This window comes from Perognathus longimembris, chromosome 11, assembly GCF_023159225.1.
Source record: "Perognathus longimembris pacificus isolate PPM17 chromosome 11, ASM2315922v1, whole genome shotgun sequence".
Taxonomy (NCBI): domain Eukaryota; kingdom Metazoa; phylum Chordata; class Mammalia; order Rodentia; family Heteromyidae; genus Perognathus; species Perognathus longimembris.
The window spans coordinates 27515440-27529987 of NC_063171.1; the positions used below are offsets into that span (position 1 = coordinate 27515440).

The window sequence follows — 14548 nt, forward strand, 5'->3', positions numbered from 1 at the left end:
AATTACCAGTCCTAGGATCATCTCTGAATGACCCATACACGGGACAGCACCCAAGTGACAGTCCCGCCCTTGAAAACATTATTTACTGGAACTATCATCCAGAGAAAGTGAGTTAGATCTTGTAATCTGAGGTGAAGAGGATTAGTTACTTACAAACATAACTACAATACTTGGGCAATATGGTACTCAAAATGCCTGGAAAATCCAAAATAATTTGGCAAGGAATCCTTTTACCTTACTACACTAAGGAAGCTCCAATTGACACACTAATCTTGCGATGGCCTAGACATTGGAATTAGGCAAAGATTTTAGAGCAGTTGCTCTGTTGCCTCCATGCTTCCACAAGTAAATATTCTTTTTTTTTTTTTTTTTTTTTTTTTTTTTTTTTTTTTTTTGGCCAGTCCTGGGCCTTGGACTCAGGGCCTGAGCACTGTCCCTGGCTTCTTCCCGCTCAAGGCTAGCACTCTGCCACTTGAGCCACAGCGCCGCTTCTGGCCGTTTTCTGTATATGTGGTGCTGGGGAATCGAACCTAGGGCCTCGTGTATCCGAGGCAGGCACTCTTGCCACTAGGCTATATCCCCAGCCCCACAAGTAAATATTCTTGAAGTGAATGTCAGGAAAGGACAACTACAAACAAAGAGAATCAAGTGAGAATTTGAGGACTGAGAAGGGTAATAGCTGAAATATGCAATTCAATGGGTGGACTCAGGGAGAAGACAGCAAAAAGATGAAACAAAAGAGTACAAACCAGTAACAATTATTTGATCTGAAAATTACAGAGAGAAAATATTGGGGGAAATGCCTTTGCGACAAATCTGCACTTCCACAGAGCAATTATTAGTGCTTTGAAGGATGCCAGTGTTGTTCTTTATGAGAATCCACTCCAATGTGCTGTCATCCCAACAGTCATTCAAAAGGTGCCCAACTAGCCCGCCATTTGTGTCCAGAACATGTGCAAGCATTCACAATGGTGAGAAACATTTCATTCTCAATAAAGTTCTCTTTTTGCTGTTATTAGAAGTTCTCAATAGTAGGTAATTTTTTCCATAGGGCCTAAAGATACTAACTATGATAACCAAAGATGCCTAACTATATAACCAAATCAAGTGACCAAATCAAGTATTGGAAGTATTGGAAGTGTTTTCCATTTCCATTTGCTTCTGGAATTTATTATAAATGTGGAGCTGTAAAACATTCACGCAAGTCAAAAATGTTTCAGTAAGCAACTTTCACCGGTTCAGCCTTAGAACACCTGTGAAGAAATCAGCTATTTTCTAAACAATGCCAGCATTTGGATTTTTTAAACAAGTAAAATTCTTACTGACAACCACTAAATGGTATTTGTGGCAGTTATTTTCTTTGTTCTGCTGGTACTTGGCCTGTCATCTCACTTGGTTTTTTTGTTCACAATTGGCACTGGAGCCATGCCTCCAATTCTGGCTTTTTGTTGGTTAGCTGGAGTCCCACGGATTTGTCTGCCTGGGCTTTGAACCAAAATCCTGGCATCTCAGCCCCTTGCATAGCTAGGGTTATAGGTAGGGGGCACCAGTATCCAGTAATGTGGCACTTCCTTTTGTGAGACAGGATCTCACTATATAGACCAAGCTGGCCTCAAATTCAAGACCCTCATACCTCAGCCTCCTGAGGGCAGGGATTACAGATGTACAATACCATACCTGCTTCATTATTAAACTTCCAAATGGCAAGGGAATTGGAGAATCTGTACTTATTCTCAGTACAAGTTTCTTTTGAACTTTCTAGCACAACTGAAATAAGGCAAGATCTCAGTATCCAAAACTGTGTTCTCAGGTAAAACTGATCAAGATACATGGGAATCTTAAATTAACACATCAAATTTGTACTACTTTAAAATAATAAAAATAAATAAAAGTAATAGAACAGTATTCTAAAGAGGAATTCTCTATTGAGCTGAAGTAATACCAACAAATACCACTAGATGGTGACAGTGAGCCAAAAGTATGTGCAAGGGTAGGAAAGAAAAGAGGGATGGACCCACAGCAGCCTACTATGTGGTGGACACTACAGCCTGCTAGGGGAGGAGAGGCATGATCTGTGGGGTTTTACATGATAAAGCGTGGACATTATAGCCTTCTGGGGAGGAAGCTTCCTCAAATGCTAAGGCGTTTAGCATGAAAGATGAAGGTGTCACAGGCAGTCCTAAATGTAAATCACTGTTGTTTGTTCCACCACTGGTGCATCTTCCAACTTGTCTTCATTAAGCCAGCCTGGTTAACTAAGATACTATGTATGACCCTTTTCTTTATCTCATAAAGAGAGCTCAAATTCCCCCAAAATCGGCATTCCCTGATCTAGAAGTCAAATACAGATTGATTTGACTTTGAAATCTTTTGTCATGAAATGCAACCATGATACAGGATCCATCAAAATGTGGCTTCCTGGGGTACCAAAGAAAGAAGACCATTTTACTTAGGAAGAAGTGGCTCAGCAGTGATTTCATCCAAACTGTTCTCCTGATGGTCAAGAAGTGAGTGGGTTGCTTGAGCCCACTGGACATCTTGGGCACAGGACAATGGTGTGATAGAATTCAATTTTCCTGCCTTGCTAAAGCAGAAAAAAAAGAGATAATTATCTAGTCCTTTGCAAGGTCAGGCACTTTGCTAAGCTCTTTACATGAATCCTATGGGCACTGATATTGGGTGACTGATGGCACTCTTTTTTTTTTTCTTTCTTTCTGGAACATGTTATTTGCACGAGAGGAATTGCCTCTCTTACACGATTTGTATAACTATATAAGTTCATAAGTACGTAAGTTCAAGTATCACTGTTGCTGTCCTGATTCAGCCTAAGGGTGGGGCTTAAAACAAGAATGAGCTGGGTGCTGGTGGTTGGGGTAATATAGCTACTTAGGATGCTGAGATCTGAGGATCAAGATTTGAAGCCATCCCAGCAGGAAAGTACATGAGATTTTTTTCTCCAAATAACCTCCATAAACGCTGAAAGTGGAGTTGTGGCTCAAGTGGTAGAGCCCTAACATTTAGCAAAAATGCTCAGTGAGAGGCTGGGAATGTGGCTTAGCAGTAGAGTGCTTGCCTAGCATGCACGAAGTCCTGAGTTTGATTCCTTAGTGCCACCCAAACAGAAAAAGCTGAAAGTGGAGCTATAGTACAAGAGGTACAGTGCTAGCCTTGAGCAGAGAGAAGCCAGGGCCAGTGCTCAGGCCCTGAGTCCAAGCCCCAGGATGGGCAAAAAAAAATCCTCAGGCAAAGTGCCCCAGCCCTGAGTATAAGCCCCAGGACCAGCACAAAAGGAAAAGAAACAAGAATGAAAACACAGCCAAGAGCATAAGAGATCCATAAAACTAGATGCCATATAATATTGTGAACTTCTAGATCAAGTCATACCTGAAGCTACATTGAGCTTTATAGACATGTATAATTTAAACTAGCTTAAGTTATATTTTCTGTAGCTCAGAAGCAAAGGCCTCTTAACTGTTACACATAAATATTAGTAGTGCTACGTCTTGGTGCTAGTACTTGTTATATGAATAAGAAAACCAGGATTTGCATATTAAGCGAAATAAGCAAGACCCAAAGAAATATGGGCTTCATGGTTTCCCTCATTGGTATTTATTAGTATATGTCTAGGACAGTCCTAGCAGAGGATCACAATATCTCAATAGCTATATATGTATGATCATATAAAATGATACTAATCGAAATAAACTCCAAGATATGGAAACGAGGTTTTTCCTTGCTGTTGTTGTTTTTAATCTACTGTGTAAAGTTATTTCTTCTCTGTTTCATTGTTGTTGTTTTTCTGTGGTTTATCCCCTGTTGTCACTGTTTTTGATTTTGGTATACTGGATATTATATACATTTATCTGAATAGGGAAGGAAAGGGGAACAACAAAATGGTGAGACAAAGGACAAAGGGCAAACCAATGCAACAGTGATACTCACAAGAAAATATGTTGGAAATGAGCTTTACAACTTGGAGCAGGAGTTGGCGGGGAGGGAAAGTGGGAGGAAAATGCATTCACTCCCTACGTATGTAACTGTAACCCCTCTCTACATCACCTTAAAGATAAAATTAACTTTAAGAAAAAGAAAACCAGGACTTGGAAAATTGCTCAAAGTATACCACTTGTGAGGATAAAATTGATCCAGAGCCATCTGATCTCCAAATCTTAACTATTAGCCACAAATGATTTTCTTCATAATGACCCCTCCCCCAGAGGAAAATGTCTATTTCCTATAGCTAGGAGCTGCATCCTACAACCCCCCCCTTCAATAACCCCACCTCAGCATAGATCCACAAGAGTGCTAAAGTGATGCTAGGTCCATTAGAATGATTCCCCCGCCTAGCAATGGATTAGTTGTTTCCAGAAAGTGTTTGTTTGTTTGTTTTGCGCTTAGAAATATTCCAGGAGCTCTGCTGATATCACACAGATTTGTCAGGTCATTCATATTATCAGGAAAAGAAGTGTCAATGCAAAGATCATGACAATGTGGCAACATAACCACACTGTGTGGCACACACCTGCCAGAAGGCAGGTCCATCACAAACCAAGCACAGTCGTTCAAGTTAGTGTCATCATTTTGGAACTACTCCAGCTGTCCTCTCACACAGAATCTGGGAGGATGGAACATTCAGAGCCCCCAGTGCTCACCACACGCAACTGATCAAATTGCCCTCTGCCCATTTCACCTTAGCTAAACCTGCAAAACAAAACAAAACAAAACAAAAAACCTTTACACTTTTCTAAGGTAGAAATGCAAACATTAATTCATGTTGGAAAGAAAGGAAGGAAGAGGGAGGGAGGAAAGAAGAAAAGGAGAGAAGAATGGAAAAAAAGAAGGGGAGGGGAAAAGAAGGGAGAAAAGGAATGGATAGGGAGGAAAAGATGGAAGGAAGAAGGGAGGGAGTGAAGAAGAGATGGAGAAGAGGAGGAGGGAAGGAAGGATTGAAGGAAGAGAATGAATGAGAGAAGAAGGGAGGGAAGGGGGCTGGGGATATGGCCTAGTGGCACGAGTGCTTGCCTCATATACATGAGGCCCTGTGTTCAATTCCCCAGCACCACATATACAGAAAATGGCCAGAAGTGGCGCTGTGGCTTAAGTGTCAGAGTGCTAGCCTTGAGCAAAAAGAAGCCAGGGACAGTGCTCAGGCCCTGAGTCCAAGCCCCAGGACTGGCCAAAAAAAAAAAAAAAAAAAAAAAAGAAGGGAGGGAAGGAGGGAGGGAGAGAAGAAGAGATTGAGGAGGGAAGAAGAGGAGGCTGGAGAAGGGAGTGAGGAAGGGAAAAAGAAACTCTAATCAAAGTATTTTTTCACAGAAAGGAAAATTTGTTCCATTACCTAAAATCAAATAGAACAAGCAATCCAGGAATATGTGCCCAAAAGATTCTTTCTCACCAAGAAAGTGGCCCGCGTGAAGTCCCTTATGCTCGTTGAAGTTCAATTCCATATTCTCTATGATAGAAACATTCTGCCTCACTCCCTTCAAGTGTATTATTCAAGAAAATGTTTCATTATCACCCTGACCTTTTCTATCTTCAAAAACACCCCCACTCCATAGCACTCTCCTTGTACAAAGCGCTGTAGTTAATGGAATTTGAAAGGTATACCCCAACAGCTGGGCTTTTGATGTGGGTTTAAAAAAAACATAGCTTTCTTATTGACTAATGACAATTATGTTTTTCAATTATTGTGTTTGGTTTTCTGTTTGCACTTTAGGTCTCCCCAGAGAGCTCTCTCTGCCTCTCTCTCCTCTGCCTTTTTCCATCACATGACAGAATCTAAGCAAGGGAGAGATGAGTGGGGCTAGGAAAGCCTGTTAGGGAGGCACAAGAGATGAGAAATAACTTCAGTGGGTAGAGTGCTGCCTAGCAACTGTGAGGCCCTGGGTTCATCCCCTAGTACTGAAGGGGAAAATAAACGAAAACTCGAAATGGTATTCCAGATTATGCTGAGAGAGAAAGAGAGAGAGAGAGAGAGAGAGAGAGAGAGAGAGAGAGAGAGAGAGAGAGAGAGAGAGAGAGAGAGAGAGAGAGAGAGAGAGAGAGAGAGCCTTTTCTGGGCTTTAGATTCGGCTGAGGGTGGTTCCAAAAGTCTACTAGTCTCTTACTTAACTCCTTCAATAGGTTGGGTGGTACTTGCTCAGGAATGGTTACTACAGCACGTTAAGTAGTTTAATTCATGCATAGCAGGAAAGGCAGCTGACCTGAACAACAGCTTCAGTTCCACCCCATCTCCCTCCCAACCCCTCCCTGCTGACACTACAACTGGGCTGTATTCGTATTTGCTACCCAGCTTTCTCCCTGGAAGTAGAGAGGAGTTACTATCAGCAGTGTGGGCAGTGCGGAATGTAAAATAACAAGACAGACATGGACACCTTCTTAAGTGCACAGAATCAACCCAGGTGCAGCCTCAGAAGTCAGTTCAACCTTCTAGTCTCCCCCTTTTTGTTGTGGTTGTTAAAGAGATAAAGGCCCAGGAGGTTAAGCTGTCTCACCAAAGGCGATGATCTTCAAGAAAAGAACATACACCACCTTTCTCCCACCATGTCTTGCTTCTGTTGATCAATGGGCGCTAATGTCTATAAAGCTGATTATACCATTGAGTTGCCTCAAACCAAATCTCCCAGCTTAGAACAGAAAATTTAGGTGTGAAATAATCAAACTGGTCTTGCTGAAATGGTGCAAACAGAAAACCAAACACAATAATTGAAAAACACAATTGCCATTAGTCAATAAGAAAGCCATGATTTTTTTTTATAACCCACATTAAAAGCCCAGCTGTTGGGGTATACCTTTCAAATTCCATTAACTACAGCGCCTTGTACAAGGAGGGTGCTATGGAGTGGGGACTGTTTTGAAGATAGAAAAGGTCAGGGTGATAATGAGACATTTTCTTGAATAATACACTTGAAGGGAGTGAGGCAGAATGTTTCTATCATAGAGATCACATCATAGAGAATATGGAATTGAACTTCAAAGAGCATAAGTGACTTATACGGTCATCTTTCTTGGTGAGAAGGAATCTTTGTTTGTTTTTGTTTTTATTTGGCCAGTCCTGGGGCTTGGACTCGGGGCCTGAGCACTGTCCCTGGCCTCTTTTTGCTCAAGGCTAGCACTCTGCCGCTTGAGCCACAGCGCCACTTCTGGCCATTTTCTGTATATGTGGTGCTGGGGAATCGAACCCAGGGCCTCATGTATATGAGGCAGGCACTCTTGCCACTAGGCCATATCCCCAGCCCGGTGAGAAGGAATCTTTTGGGCACATATTCCTGGATTGATGGTTCTATTTGGTTTTAGATAATGAAACAAATTTTCCTTTCTTTATGTTGCTGTCCTGTTTATGCTTAAATACCTTCTGAAAAGAAACTGATCACCTCCCAAATGTGTAAAGTATTTTGTGCACAGAGAATTCTACTTGGCTAAATTTTTTCCCTTCAATTTAAGATAAATCTCACTATGTGAAATGTAGGGGCCCTGATTTTGCTTCTGGGATCACATGGGAGCAAACCGAAATCCTCTTTTCTCATAATCCCTTTGTCACTGAAAGATGGTGTAGGATGTTCCAGTATTCTAATCTTCCCCATTTCCTTAAACACTCCACCTACACAAAGACTTAAAATACCTCCCGGTGTCTTGTTCATTCTCACCATACCTGATACACTTTATCCAGGATGCTCCTGTGTGGGCCTCGCTGGATTAGGTACAGAGTTCTAGGTATCGGCAAACAGAGAAGGGAAAGTCCCCTCCCTTGTTCTGGCCAGCAGAGGCCCTTGGACTTCATTTGGGTCAACAATATATAGCTGTTCTTTGCACTTTCTCTCTACAGCCTTCTCTCCTCAAGAGGCATATATTTATACAAGCATCATGCTCTGCTCTTTTTGCAATATTCCAACTCCAGCCCAACCAAATCCAGCTCATCGGGGGTGAAGTGGCAATCAAGAGCACACAGAGCATAAGAAAGAAGCGTAAGAACACAGAGAGCATAAGGAAGAAATGGAAGCCAGGCAGTAATCAGGAATAGAGGATTCACCACACTGCTGCAGGGCAAAACGTTGCCCCCATTGGGAAGATAATGTATTAACTTCTTCAAGAAAATGAAATGTATAAAAAGAAAAGCAAACCAGGCACAATTTTAGCAACTCTGGGAAACTATTAAAATATGGACAAACACCCACTTTTATAGAGACATTTGCATGATCTTCATATAGGAAGAGAGATACTGGTTGACATCTAAATGTCTCTGGCAGCCTATGTGAAAACATGAATTCTGTAAGCAGAGATTCAAGGTACTGTATACTTTGAAATGATATTGTATTATGGAATCCACAAAAAATAGCAGAAGGTTAGCAAGGTAATGCAGAATGACAAATTCCTGGTATAAAGGGTCCATCCTCAAAAATCATGAAAGCAGATGGAAAGAAATCATCATCATTTTGACATACATTATTTCTTCCAAACTTAGGACTCTTTCAATTACAACATAATGGGCTTGAGAAAACCAAGAACATAGTCAGTGTTTGAGTTCACTGCCCTATAGCCAGCTTTGAACTGACATCAATAAAAATGTTTTTTATGTGATGGAGCCAAGCCTCCATGTCTAATAATATGGCAAACTGAATGTTGAAGGGGAATTCAGCACTGTGTGGCTTCCCGGTGTTCACTTTGTAGGTGAAAGAGAATCTCTATAGATGGGACTTACTTCAGCTTCAAATAGATGACAAAAATTTTCAAAGACTAGTATTGTCTTTTAAAATTCGATTCTGTGTGGTATTAGAAAGAGAGTATTGGTTTACTTCTGTCTTGTTTTTGCATGTTTCAATAGTGCCATCCCTACATAATTCTGTTTTGCTTTTATATCACACTTAAGGAAGACTGATTTCTGATCTGGAGATATGGAATATGAGTACAAAGATAACTGGATAAGAAAAGATTCTTTTATTGTTGCTTGGTATTTTCGGGGCCTTAAAGAGATGTCATGAAATGGGACAATGAAGCTTGTTAAAAATTAGTTTGAAAGTGGGAGAAGGGAGAAGGAGTGATGGAGTCAGTGAGTCTTCTGATTAAGGTAATCATAGAAGTATATGGACATGTCAGAATGGAACCCCTTTTCACAGCTAATTGATGCTAGTCTCCTCACTTCTCCAGAGTCAGCAGGAAAGTTATGAGTTTTCTCAATTATATGATATAGTGAATACTGGGATAGAATCAGGAAACACTTAGCTTGATGCTTGGCCAGATACCTAAATCCCTGAATCACAGGGCAGTGTTAGTATCTGTGCATGAGAGGGATTTGTTCTCCTTCTTGTCAAAATGGAACAAATAGAAAGGGGTGTGCTCTATATTAGCAGGAGTCATTTAAGGTTTTCCTTTTCTTCAAGGTAAGCTGTCTTAAAAGGGAGTCAAATAAATAAATAAATAAATAAATGGATTTTTAAATAAATAAGTGCATTCATTCTAAGGAGACTGTTCTTTGTATTCTGAAGTTGTATCTTTCCCAGGATAGCACTATAAGGTACAGTGCCCTCTCCCATGCTAGGATCCACAGGGATGTAGCTCCCACTCAGGTACACAGACTCAAGATTCTCTACAGTAAGAACTGCAGGTGTGGCTCAAAGGACAGAGCACCAGCTATGAGCAATGCACTGCTTTGTTAAGTTATTGTGTGTGATTCATTAAGTAAATTCAATGCAGTTTTCACTCTCCATATTTTCAACTTGTGATCATTTCTCAAGGACATGACCCCGTAGAAGTTGAGAAGGATCTGTATTGTCTTACCCAATTCCTGACAAAAGCACACAAAGATGTTTATCATTTCTTATTAACTGGTAGGAGCCCACGGACAGACCATAGGAAGACTATGAACTTAGAATGAACCAAACTACATCTTTTTGTTTCACTAATTCTAACACAGAACAGGCCATATTTCTTCTCTTGTGAATGTGGACAGTTATTTTAAAGAGATTCACAGCACAAATCTCTTCAGCATCAACTTCACAAAGGCCTATAGTTGTGTCCAAATAGATCATCTTTAAATAACCTACTAGCTTTGCTCCCCACGTGAATTCTTCTAGTAAGGACAATTTAGTATTATATGCCCTTGGATTTCAAATGATTATACATAGGTATAAGAGACAGCTGCCCATAGAAACATCCAGGATAATCTTCAGACATGGTCTACTTTTTTTTTTATTACTGGCCCTTACAAGGAAACTCAGTGTGCTAGTTTCTCTTAGAAATTCAGTTCCAAGAAAATGTACTCCAAGTGGATTGCATGGTTCCCTTTACTAAATAACAAAAACTGTGTTTCTATTTTCAGAGGTTTGTTATTTTACTAAGGCAACCAGGAGCTAAGTATCCTTGCTTATATTGATTTTATCACTCCAGTTTGAGTAGAAAACCACCTCCATACCCTACAAACAAGTCTCTGTGACAGTATTTTGTTCTACATTGTATTATACATTCTTGAAAACTACAGATTTAAATAAAACAATTTCTGGAAGAGGGAGTGGGAGAATCCTGAAAAAATTGCTTTAATTGCTTTACACAGCATCATAAGTACTTCCACTCAGACATTGTCCTCATTATCTGCCATCCTAGGAAAGGAAAAGTAAAGGTTTCTACTTCCCCTATCTAACTCCTATTAGTTTTCTGAAGTTTCCAATGTTCATGAACACAGCAATCTTAATCAACAGGTAGAAATGAAGGGGCTTCTGCCCCAGATGTTACCAGTTGTTTTCTTATAGCAGCCCATGCAAATTGTGCCCACCACAAGATTCCATCAACTTTATAGAAATAACCAGCCCCCAGGACATTCTGATGATTCAGTTCTCCCAATTATTAATTAGCAGTTATGTAAATATTCATGAACCACAGGAACTTCACCTTTTAGAGTGTTACTCCTACAACCAGCAGCTGGTTTGTAAAAATTAATGTCATCTCCATGCACTCCCTCCTCTCTTCCTCCTTCTCCCATCCTCACCCACCCTCCCCCCAACCATCCCCACAACCTGGTCACTTACCTAGTAGAAGCCATGGAACCCAATGAAACATTTTGAGCTTCCTGAAGATTTCCCATCAAAATCAAAGGAATCAAGCCTGGAGGCTCATGCCTGGGATCCAAGCTATTCAGGGGGCTAAGATCTAAGGATCTAGGCTTAAAGCTAGTCCAGGCAGGAAAGTTGGTGAGACTCTTATTTCCAATTAATTGCTGAAATGCTGGAAGTAGAGCTGTGGCTCAAGAAGTAGAGTGCCAGCCTTGAGTGAAAACACTAAGCAATGAGAAGTATCACCAGTATCAGCACGAGAGAAAGAAAGAAAGAAAGAAAGAAAGAAAGAAAGAAAGAAAGAAAGAAAGAAAGAAAGAAAGAAAGAAAGAAAGAAAGAAAGGAAGGAAGGAAGGAAGGAAGGAAGGAAGGAAGAGCTAGAGAGACCTCTGAACCCATGTGGATCACTTCAAATCAGCAATGAGACTCCTGGAGCTTTCATCCTCAAAGAAGTCTATGTTATCTCCACACACCAAGGGTTGATTTGGGCCTGACTCACTGGCATTGAGAGGAAGTGATCAGTTTTCTCAGTTCCTGGTAAAGAATAAGGAAAGCTGAATGTCATAACTTTAACTCTGCCCTGGACCTTCTGGGAGATCAAAGGCATACTTTACCTACTCATTTCCTCAATGGGTTCTAAATAATGGACATTTCCTCTTGGGGATTAAAGTCACAGGGGAAAGGGAAGGGGAAGGGGAGAGGAGAGAGTGACAATGGAGAGAGGCTCAGGCTGTAGATGCCTTTTACACACAAAAAAATATAGGAAGACTAAACACAATGACAGAATGCTTTTTGCTTCAAATTATATGAAAGAGGTTTGGGAGTTTTAGCTAACCATAACAAACATGGGGGGGGGCACTAGAGATTGGGCTATAATTCCAGCCAGCACAACACTTTAAAATGAGACTAGAAAGGAAAGGAATGTACAGAGTAGAGAGGGGAGAGGAGAAATGAGAGAGGAGAGAGGGAAAATTGGGGAGGGAAGGAAGGAAGGAAGGAAGGAAGGAAGGAAGGAAGGAAGGAAGGAAGGAAGGAGAAAGGGAGTGAAAAAGAAAGGAGGGAAGAGGGTAAGGGAAGGGAGGAGAGAAGAGGGGAAGGTAGGGGAGGGGGAGAGAGGGAAAAGGAAGGAAAGGGAGGGGAGGGAGTGGAGGAGGGGAGGGGAGGATGACACAAAGAGAGGTTCAGTTATCTCATGAAGAGGGAAGTAGGAGGGGGGAGAGGGAAGGGGGGAGTAGGAGAGTTGAGCTCAGGAGAAGGGAGGGGAGGAGAAGAGAGGAAAGGGGAAAGACCTACAATACACAGTAAAGCAAAATGACATTCAAAAATTATTGTTAAATTCATGAAGTAAAAGAACACCACGGTAAAGTACTGGAAAACAGTGGGAGTTCTTATTAGTATTTTAGAAGATATTTCTGAGAAGACAGACTAAGAACAAAAGGGTAAGAAGAAATAGGGCCTGTAAAGAGCACACAAATAAAAAGAAGAATTCCAAGAAGAAAGAACATTTGCAAAGGTTCTGAGGTTGGAGCATCAGAGTTCCAGAAACTGAAGGGGTCACTGTGGCTGGATTGAAGTGAGTAAAGGGGAAGCGGGTACAAGATGAGGTTGGAAAGGTAAACAGAGCCACATCTAAAGGCCAAGCTGTGTGGGCTATGGTAAAGAGTTAGGGGTTTAGGATGTGAGAGACAGCCTCTTCAACAAATGGTGCTGGGAATATTGATTAAACATCTGTTAAAAAAAAAAGTTAGATACTTATGTATCACCCTGCACCAGAATCAATTCCAAATGGATTAAAGACCTCAAGGTAAAAGCAGACACCCTGAAAACATTGCAGGACAGAATAGGAGAAACACCTGGGCTCCTTGGCACAGGTTAAAACTTTCTTAATAAAGACCCAGAAACATAAAAAATCAAAGAAAGGCTGGACAATTGGGATTGCATCAAACTGCAGAGCTTCTGCATGGCAAAGGACATGGCTTGCAAGGTAAATAGAAAGCCCTCAGACTGGAAGAAGATCTTTACCAGCCATACAACAAAGGCCTCATATCTAAAATATACATAGAACACAAAAAATTAAGCTCCCCCAAAACAAATCCTCAAAGAAACAACTGTCCCCTTAATAAGTGGGCTAAAGACTTAAAGAGAGACTTCTCTGAAGAGGAAATGAGAATGGCCAGTAGACACAGGAAGAAGTACTCAACATCTCTGGCCATGAAATAAATGTAAATCTAAACAATATTGCAATTCTACCTCACCCAAGTAAGAATGGCTATTATCAAGAAAACTAATAAAAACAGATGCTGGCAGGGATGTGGCCAAAATGGAATACTACTACACTGTTGGTGGGAGTGTAAACTTGTTCAACTACTCTGGAAAGCAGTATGGAAGTTCCTCAAAAGTTAAACATAGAGCTCCCCTATGACCCAGCAACCCCACTTTTGGGCATTTACCCAAAGGATAACAATAAGAACATACTAAAGCTACCAGCATAACCATGTTCATTGCAGCACAACTTACCATAGCTAAAATATGGAATCAACTCAGTAGATGATCAAGAAATTGTGGTAAATATACACAATGGAATTTTATGCCTTTATCAGAAAGAATGGCATCACTCCATTCATAAGAAAATGGAAAGACTTGGGGAAAAAATAAGGCTAAGTGAAGTGAGCCAGACCCAAAGAAACATAGACTCTATGGTTTCCCTCATTGGTAATAATTAGTATATGTCTAGGGCTGTCCTAGCAGATGATCACAATAGCTCAGTAGCTATGTGCATATATGATACTGTAAGATGATGTTAAGAGAAATGAACTCTAAATTATGGAAATAAGTGGTTTATCATTGTTGTCATTACCAATGTACCATGTGAAATCATGCCTTTTTCTTTTGTCTTTCTTCCCCATGGTTTTACCCCTGATGGCACTATAACTGATTTTGGTACCCTGGATATTGTATTGTTTATCAGAACTAGAGAAGGGAAGGGGAACATCAAAACTGAGAGACAAAGGGTAAAAGGTGAACCAATGCAGCAGCAATACTTACAAGATAATATGCTGTAAATTAACTGTATAACTCAGGGTGGGGGAATTGGGGAGGAGGGAAGGTGGGAAAAAATGAGGAGGAGGAGGTAACAAGTTTGAGAACTGAGCCAGACCCAAAGAAACATGGACTCTATGGTTTTCTTCATAGGGAATATTTAGTACAGGGTTAGGCTAGTCATAACAGACGATCGCAAGAGCCCAATAGCTATGCCCTTATGAACACATAAGATGATGCTAAGTGAAATGAACTCCATGTTATGGAAATGAGTGTTATATCACTGTTGTAATCACTTTCAACATGCCATGTGAAGCCGTAGCTTTTTGTTGTTGTTGTTGTTCCTCTTGTATCGCCTTCCTGTGGTTGTCCCCGCGCTATCACTGTATCTCATCTGCCCCAACCAGCCTGTCTCACTTGCTGGATCAATCTGGAATCAATGGATGTGTGGCTAGGGTGGGGGCTGG

At 40.9% G+C, this 14548-nt stretch overlaps 1 long non-coding RNA gene across 1 annotated transcript; it reads left to right on the forward strand.

The window, feature by feature from the left end:
* Positions 1-13665: 13665 nt before the first annotated feature.
* On the forward strand, positions 13666-14324 carry LOC125360265. Its single transcript, XR_007212671.1, has 2 exons — positions 13666-13754; positions 14235-14324. It is a non-coding gene; the product is annotated as an uncharacterized LOC125360265 (long non-coding RNA).
* Positions 14325-14548: the final 224 nt, after the last annotated feature.